The following is a 7,650-nucleotide window of genomic DNA, read 5'->3' as shown; positions in this document are numbered from 1 at the left end:
CAGGATATGAAGGAGGAAATTTACAAAGAGATTAATACCTTAAAAAGGAATGTAGCAGAACCTCTGAAACTGAAAGGCACATTCAGTGAAATAAAAGAACACAACAAAGAGCTTAACCAGCATATTAGAACAAGTGGAAGAAAGAATTTCTGAACTTCAAGATAGTCTTTATGAAATAACTCAGGCAAACAAAAAAATAAAAGGAATAAAGAATTTGAAAAATTGAAGAATATCTCAGAGACCTAGCAGACAACCTATGCACACAAACATCCGAATCATGGGTGTTCCTGAAGGCTAGAAGAAAAGTAAAGACACTGAAATCTATTCAATGAAATAATAATGGAAAATTTCCCAGGTATAGGGAGAGACATAGACCTTCAGATCCCAGAAGCACAAAGATCCCCAAACAGATTCAATCCAAAAAGATCCTCTCTGAGACATATTATACTCAAACTGGCAGAGTTCAAAGACAAGGAGAGAATCCTAAACACAGCAAGAGAAAAGCATCAAGTCACTTATAAAGGGAGCCCCCATCAAACTAACAGCAGACTTTTCAACTGAAACTGTACAGGTGAAAAGAAAATGAGATAACATATTCAAAATACGAAGGAAAAAAAAAAAAAGCTGCCAGCCAAAGATACTATACCCAGCAAGGCTATCCTTCAGAAATGAGGGAGAAATAGTGCATTTCCCAGAAAAATAAAAATTGTAGGCATTCATCACTACAGGACCATCCCTGCAAGAAATTCACAAAGGAATCTTGCATCTGGAATCTGAAGACAATAATCACTACCATCAATACACAAGTAAGAACAAAACCCACTAGTAAAACATAAACACAAATGAGAAAGACAAGAAACTAAAACTTATCACCTCAAAAACCCCCCACAAACATTGAAGACCAATAATCAAAGGAGAAGAAAGGAATGAATAATACTTAAAACATCTAAACAAAAAGCCATAAAATGCCAGGAATAAGACAACACCTCTCAATAACAACCCTAAATGTAAATGGATTAAACTTCCCACTCAAAAGACACAGACTGATGGATTAAATAAAAAAGCAAGACCCAATTATATGCTGTCTTCAAGAGACTCATCTCACCAATAAAGATGCACACAGGCTAATAGTGAAGGGATGGAAAAAGATACACCTTGTACATGGAAACCAAAAATGAGCAGGAGTATCTATTCTTATATCATGTAATATAGACTTTAAACCAAAAACCACAAAAAGAGACAAAGAAGGCCACTATATAAAGATAAAGGGATCCATCCAGCAAGAAGACATATCATAAATATATGTGCACCCAACACTTGAGCACCCAGATATACAAAGCAAACACTAAACACCATTAGACCTAAAGAGAGATTGACCCCAATAAAATAATAGTGGGGGACCTGAGCCCCACATGATCAGACAGATCATCCAGGCAACACACCAACAGAGAAACACATGATTTAAACTACACTTTAGACCAGTTAGACATGATAGATACATACAGAATATTTCACCGAACAACTAGAAAATATGCATTCTTGTCATCATCACATGGAACATTCTCCATGTGATGATGACAAGATAGACCACATATTAGGTCAGAAACCAAATGTCACAAATTTTTAAAAATTGAAATCAATTCATGTATGTTCTCAGACCACAGTGGATTAAATCTAGAAATCAATAACAAGAGAAACTTTGAGAACCATACAAATACATGGCAATTAAACAACATGCTCCTGAGTGATATATTGGTCAAAGAAGAAATCCACCAGGAAATCCAAAAATTTCTTGAAACTAATGGTAATAGTAATACATCATCCCCAAACCTATGGGTACTGCAAAAGCAGTATTAAGAGGAAAGTTTATTGCAATAAGTGCTTATATCAAAATAACAGAAAGACTTCAAATAAACAATCTAACATTACACCTCAAAGATGCATAAAAACAAGAACAATCCAATCCAAAATTAGTACATGGAATGAAATAATTAAAATCAGAGCAGAAATAAATGAAATAGCAACCAAAAATATGATACAAAAGATCGACGAAACAAAAAGTTGTTTTGTTGAGAAGTAAAATAGACAAACCATTAGCCAGACTAACTAAAAAAAAGAAGACAGAAGACCCAAATAACAAAAATCAGAAATGAAAAAGGACACATCATAACTAATACCACAGAAGTACAAAGAATCATTAGAGATTATTATGAACAACTATATGCCAACAAATTTGAAATCCCAGAAGAAATAGACAACTTTCTGGACACATACAAACTACCGAGAATGAACCAAGAAGAAATAGAAAAACTGAACAGATCAATAATGAGCAATGAGATTGAAGCAGTAATCAGAAATCTTCCAACAAAGAAAAGCCCAGGACTGGGATGCTTAACTGCTGGATTCACTGCTGCTTGGACCTACAAAATTGTTAAAGAGGAATTAATACCAAGTCTTTCCAACCTATTCCAGAAAACTGAAATGGAGGCCATTCTCCCAAAGTCACTCCACGAGGCCAGCATCACCCTGATACCAAAATCAGACAAAGATACAACAAAAAAAGAAAACCTCAGGCTGATATCCAGGATGAACATAGACACATAAACCCTCAACAAAATACTAGCAAACAGAATATAGCAACACATCAAAAAGATTATTCATCATGATCAAATGGGATTCATTCTGGGATACAATGAATGATGCAAGGATGGTTCAATACACACGAACCAATAAATGTGATAACATCACATCAACAAAATCAAGAGCAAAAACCATATGACCATCTCAATAGATGCAGAAAAAGCATTTGACAAAATTCAATATCCCTTCATGATAAAGATTCCCAACAAATTAGGTATAGAAGGAAGGTATCTCAACACAAGAAAAGCCATATATGACAAACCCACCACCAATATCATCCTGAATGAACAAGAACAAGAACAAGATGAGGCTGCCCACTCTCACCACTTCTATTTAACATAGTATTAGAAGTACTTGCCAGAGCAATTAGACAAGAGAAAGAAATGAAAAGCATCCAAACAGGAAAAGACAAAGTAAATTGTCTCTGCAGATAACATGATTCTATATGTAGGAAACCCAAGAGACTCTACCAAAAAAGTCTTAGAGCTGATAAATGAATTCAGTAAGGTTGCAGGATACAAAATCAATATTCAAAAATCAGTAGTGTTTTTATGCTCCAACAACAAACTAGCAGAAACAGAAATCAAGAAAGCAGGCACATTTGCAATAGTCACCAAAAGAAAAATAAAATACCTAGGAATAAACTTAAGAAATCAAGAAAGCAGGCACATTTGGGCCGGCCCGCCACTTGGGAAGCGCGGAGGCGCTCCCGCTGAGGGTTTGGATCCCACATACAGACCGGTTCCCGCTCACTGGCTGAGTGAGGCGCGGGGGCAACACCGAGGGTTGCGATCCCGTTGCCGGTCCTGGTCCGGTACGGGGGCGACACTGAGGGTTGCGATCCGTTGCCGGACACGGAAAAAGACAAAAAATAAATAAATAAATAATAAAAAATAAAAAAATAAAATAAAATAAAATCCAAGCTTCTTAACAAGACCTGTAAGAACTTCTGTGATCTGGCCCCTGACTACCTCTCTATTCTTATCTCCTGCTTATTCATTACATTCCGAACACACTGGCTTTCTTGCTGTTTCTCAGACACTTCAAGTTCAGTCCCATCACGGCCTTTACACTTGCTGTGACTGCTGCCTTGAATATTCTTCTCTTGGATCTTCACACAGTTTTTTCCTTCTCCTTGCTCAGGTTTCTGCTTAAATGTCTCCTTCTTAGAGAGGATCTTTTTATTTGCTCTATCAAACATTTTTCCTGTGTATACAGTTATCCTCTATCCGTTTATGTGACTTAATTTTTTAATCAACTTTTTTGAGATATATTGTATATATAATAAAACATGCTCCTTTAAAGTCTATCATTCATTGAATTTTGAAAAATGTATACATGTGTGTAAACACCACCACAGTCAACATACAGAACATTTTCATCACCCTAAAAAGTTCCCTTGTGAGCCTTTGCATGCTTAATCTTTTGAAATGCTTTTTACTATAAGTTTCTTGTTTGGATGTTTATCGTCTCACTCTCCTTACAATCAGATTAGCTTCCTGAGAACATAGTGCTTTTCTGTTGTGTTCCTCGTTGTATCTACAACACCTAGAATATAGTGCCTAGATCAGGCACATAGTAGGTGCTCAATAATATTTTGTTGAATGAGTGGGTAAATGAATGAATTGACCCTTCTGAAAAGGGAAATGACCCTTTTCAGAGATCAGCGTGCTCGTACTAGCCAAGGCAAACTCTTCCTGGTTGTCAGGGACCCTGGAAACCAAGCTTGATGAATGAGAACTTAATCTTGTTGAATGCCTATTGTGTACCAGTGGATTTTTTCCTTTATACATTGTTTTGTGGAATCTCTCAACAGTTCTATAGGGAAGATACTATTATCTCTCTTTCAGTGATGAGAAAACTGAGGTTCAGAGAGGTTGAGTGAATTTCCCAAGGTTACACAACTAGTGACAAAAGCAGCTAGGAGGCCAATTAAGGCAAAGTCTGGAAAGCATCCATTGCATTTTACAGTTAGGAAGACCATTTGATGACTCAGTGGAGTGGTGGGGGTGGAAGTCTGACTGCAGTAGGTTGAAGGGTAGATGAGAGCTTAGGAAGTGAATACAACAGGTATGGGTTACATTTTAGAGAATTCTGGCTGAGAGAGGAGTAGAGTTCAAGTAGGTAATGTGGGATGCAAAGTGTAGGTGGAAGGTTTGGTTGACACAGGTGAAAGTTTTTCAGAAAGGCAAATGGGCAAGGGCATTAAGAGGATTGCGTGGGATGACGGATCCCATCTCTTTCAACTTTACAGCCCCTGCATCTGGTACACTGCCTGGCATACAGAAAATGCTCAATTAAAAGTTTGTGGAAAGAAGGGAGGAACGAATGTGAAAGTTAGCTGGGAAGGAACCAGTTGACTGAGAAGAAGTTGGGGAAGGGGGGCTGTGTGTTTCAAAGAACAGGTGTGCTTCGCGTAATAGAGTGTGAGAATTCGAGGATAGGAGGCCATGACCACAGCAGGGGTCGGGGGTGGGTTGGGGGACAGAGTGGTTGAGTGTGAGATTTTAGAGCAGTTTCTGGTGATGATGAGGCCCAGGGTGTGAATGTAGGAGTAGATGGCAAAACTGGAGTGGAAATTAAGGATTGTGGAGATGGGGAGCCAGAGGGATACCTGCAATCCCACGTTTATCACAGCTCTATTTACAATAACCATGCTATGAAACCAACCTAAATGTCCATCATCGGATGAGGGGATATGGAAAATGTGGTATATATACACAATGGAATACTACTCAGCCATAAAAAAGAATGAAANGGACACGGAAAAAGACAGAAAAAAAAAAAAAAAAGAAAGCAGGCACATTTGCAATAGTCACCAAAAGAAAAATAAAATACCTAGGAATAAACTTAACCAAGGGGATGAAAGATCTCCACAATGGGAACTACAAATCACTGCTGAAAGAAGTTAAAGAGGACACCAAAAGATGGAGAGACATTCCTTTTTACGGACTGGAAGAATCAATATAGTGAAAATGTTCATACTACCCAAAGCCGTCTACAGATTCAATGCAATCCTTATCAAAATACCAATGACATTCTTCACGGAAATAGAAAAAGCAATCCTAGCATTTATATGGAAAAACAAAAGACCCCAAATAGCCAAAGCATCCTGGGCAAAAAATGAATAAATAAACAAAGCTGGAGGCATTATACTTCCTGACTTCAAGCTATATTAAAAAGCTATGGTAGCCAAAACAGCATGGTACTGGCATAAAAACATATATGTGGATCAATGGAACAGAACAGATAACCCAGAAATCATCACACATATTTACAGCCAACTGATCTTCAACAAGGGCACCAAGAACACAAAATGGGGAAAGGAGAGCCTCTTCAATAAATGTTGCTGAGAAAACTGGATATCCATGTGTAGAAGAATGAAACTAGATCTGTACCTCTTGCCAAAATATACCAAAATCACCTTGAAATGGATTGAGAACTTAAATATAAGACCTGACACTTTAAAATTCCTTGAAGAAAACATAGAGGAAACACTCCAAGATATAGGACTGGGCAAAGACTTTATGAATAGGACCCCAAAAGCACAGACAACAAAAGAAAAAAATAAACAAATGGGATTATATCAAACTGAAAAGCTTCTATACAGTAAAGGAAATGATCAACAGAATGAACAGACAACTTACAGAATGAGAGAAAATATTTGCAAACTATGCATCTGACAAGGGATTAATATCTAGAATATATGAAGAACTCAAATAACTATATGGCCAAGTAATAATAATAATAATCCAATTTTTAAAATAAGCAAAGGAGCTGAATAGACATTTCTCAAAGGACGATCTACAAATGGCCAACGGGTATATGAAAAAATGTTCAACAGTACTAATCATCAGGGAAATGCAAATCAAAACCACATTGAGATATCATCTCACCCCAGTTAGACTGGCTATTATCAAAAAAGAGAGAATAACAAATGCTGGTGAGGATGTGGAGAAAAGGGAATACTTCTGCACTGTTGGTGAGACTGCAAGTTAATACAACCATCATGGAGAACAGTATGGAGGTTCCTCACACAAATTCAGATAGAACTACCATATGACCCAGGAATCCCTCTACTGGGTATATATCTAAAGGAATGGAAGTCATCATGCCAGAGGGATACCTGCAATCCCACGTTTATCACAGCTCTATTTACAATAACCATGCTATGAAACCAACCTAAATGTCCATCATCGGATGAGGGGATATGGAAAATGTGGTATATATACACAATGGAATACTACTCAGCCATAAAAAAGAATGAAATTCTGCCATTTGCAGCAACATGGATGAGCCTTGAGAAAATTGTGCTAAGTGAAATGACCCAGTTTCAGAAAGAGAAATACCACATGTCCTCAATCATAAGTGGGAGTGAATTCATAAATAAACAAATAAACAATAAAGAGAAAGAAAGAAAGAACACAATAATATGTTGAATTTGTGGAAGGAGTGAAGAAAACTGTGGTTACTAGAGGTGGAAAGGGGAGGGGGGAAGAGGGAGATGGGTCAATGAGAAATTGGTTAATAGACACTAAGAATGATTACATGTTATAATGATGAATAAGCTAACTATCCTGACTGGACCGTTATACACAACTACTGATAGTCAACTTTGTACCCGACAATATGTATAATAAAAAAAATTAAACTACAATATTTCAGAGGAACATATGAATAAAAACACACTACAAAACTTTAATGATACCTTGGACCATGTCCTCAGTTAGGCACTTCATGAATTTACAAACAAGGAGCACACAGATCTCACTGATGTTCTGGTAAAATGAAAACCGATTACAGCACAATGCTTCTCTGATGGCCCTAAATGCATATTGCTAAGTGAAAGCTACCAGTCTGTAAAGTCTACATATTGTATAATTCCAACTATGTGATATTGTGGAAAAGGCAAAACTATTGAGACAGTACGAATAGGTGAGGCACAGCGTACACAGGATTTTTTAAGACAGTGAAACTATTCTATATGATACTGTAGTGGTGGATACATGT

This window comes from Galeopterus variegatus, unplaced genomic scaffold (assembly GCF_000696425.1).
Source record: "Galeopterus variegatus unplaced genomic scaffold, G_variegatus-3.0.2 Scaffold9591, whole genome shotgun sequence".
NCBI classification, from domain to species: Eukaryota; Metazoa; Chordata; class Mammalia; order Dermoptera; family Cynocephalidae; genus Galeopterus; species Galeopterus variegatus.
The sequence above is the reverse complement of the archived record's forward strand: the minus strand, read 5'-3'. Positions refer to the sequence as shown.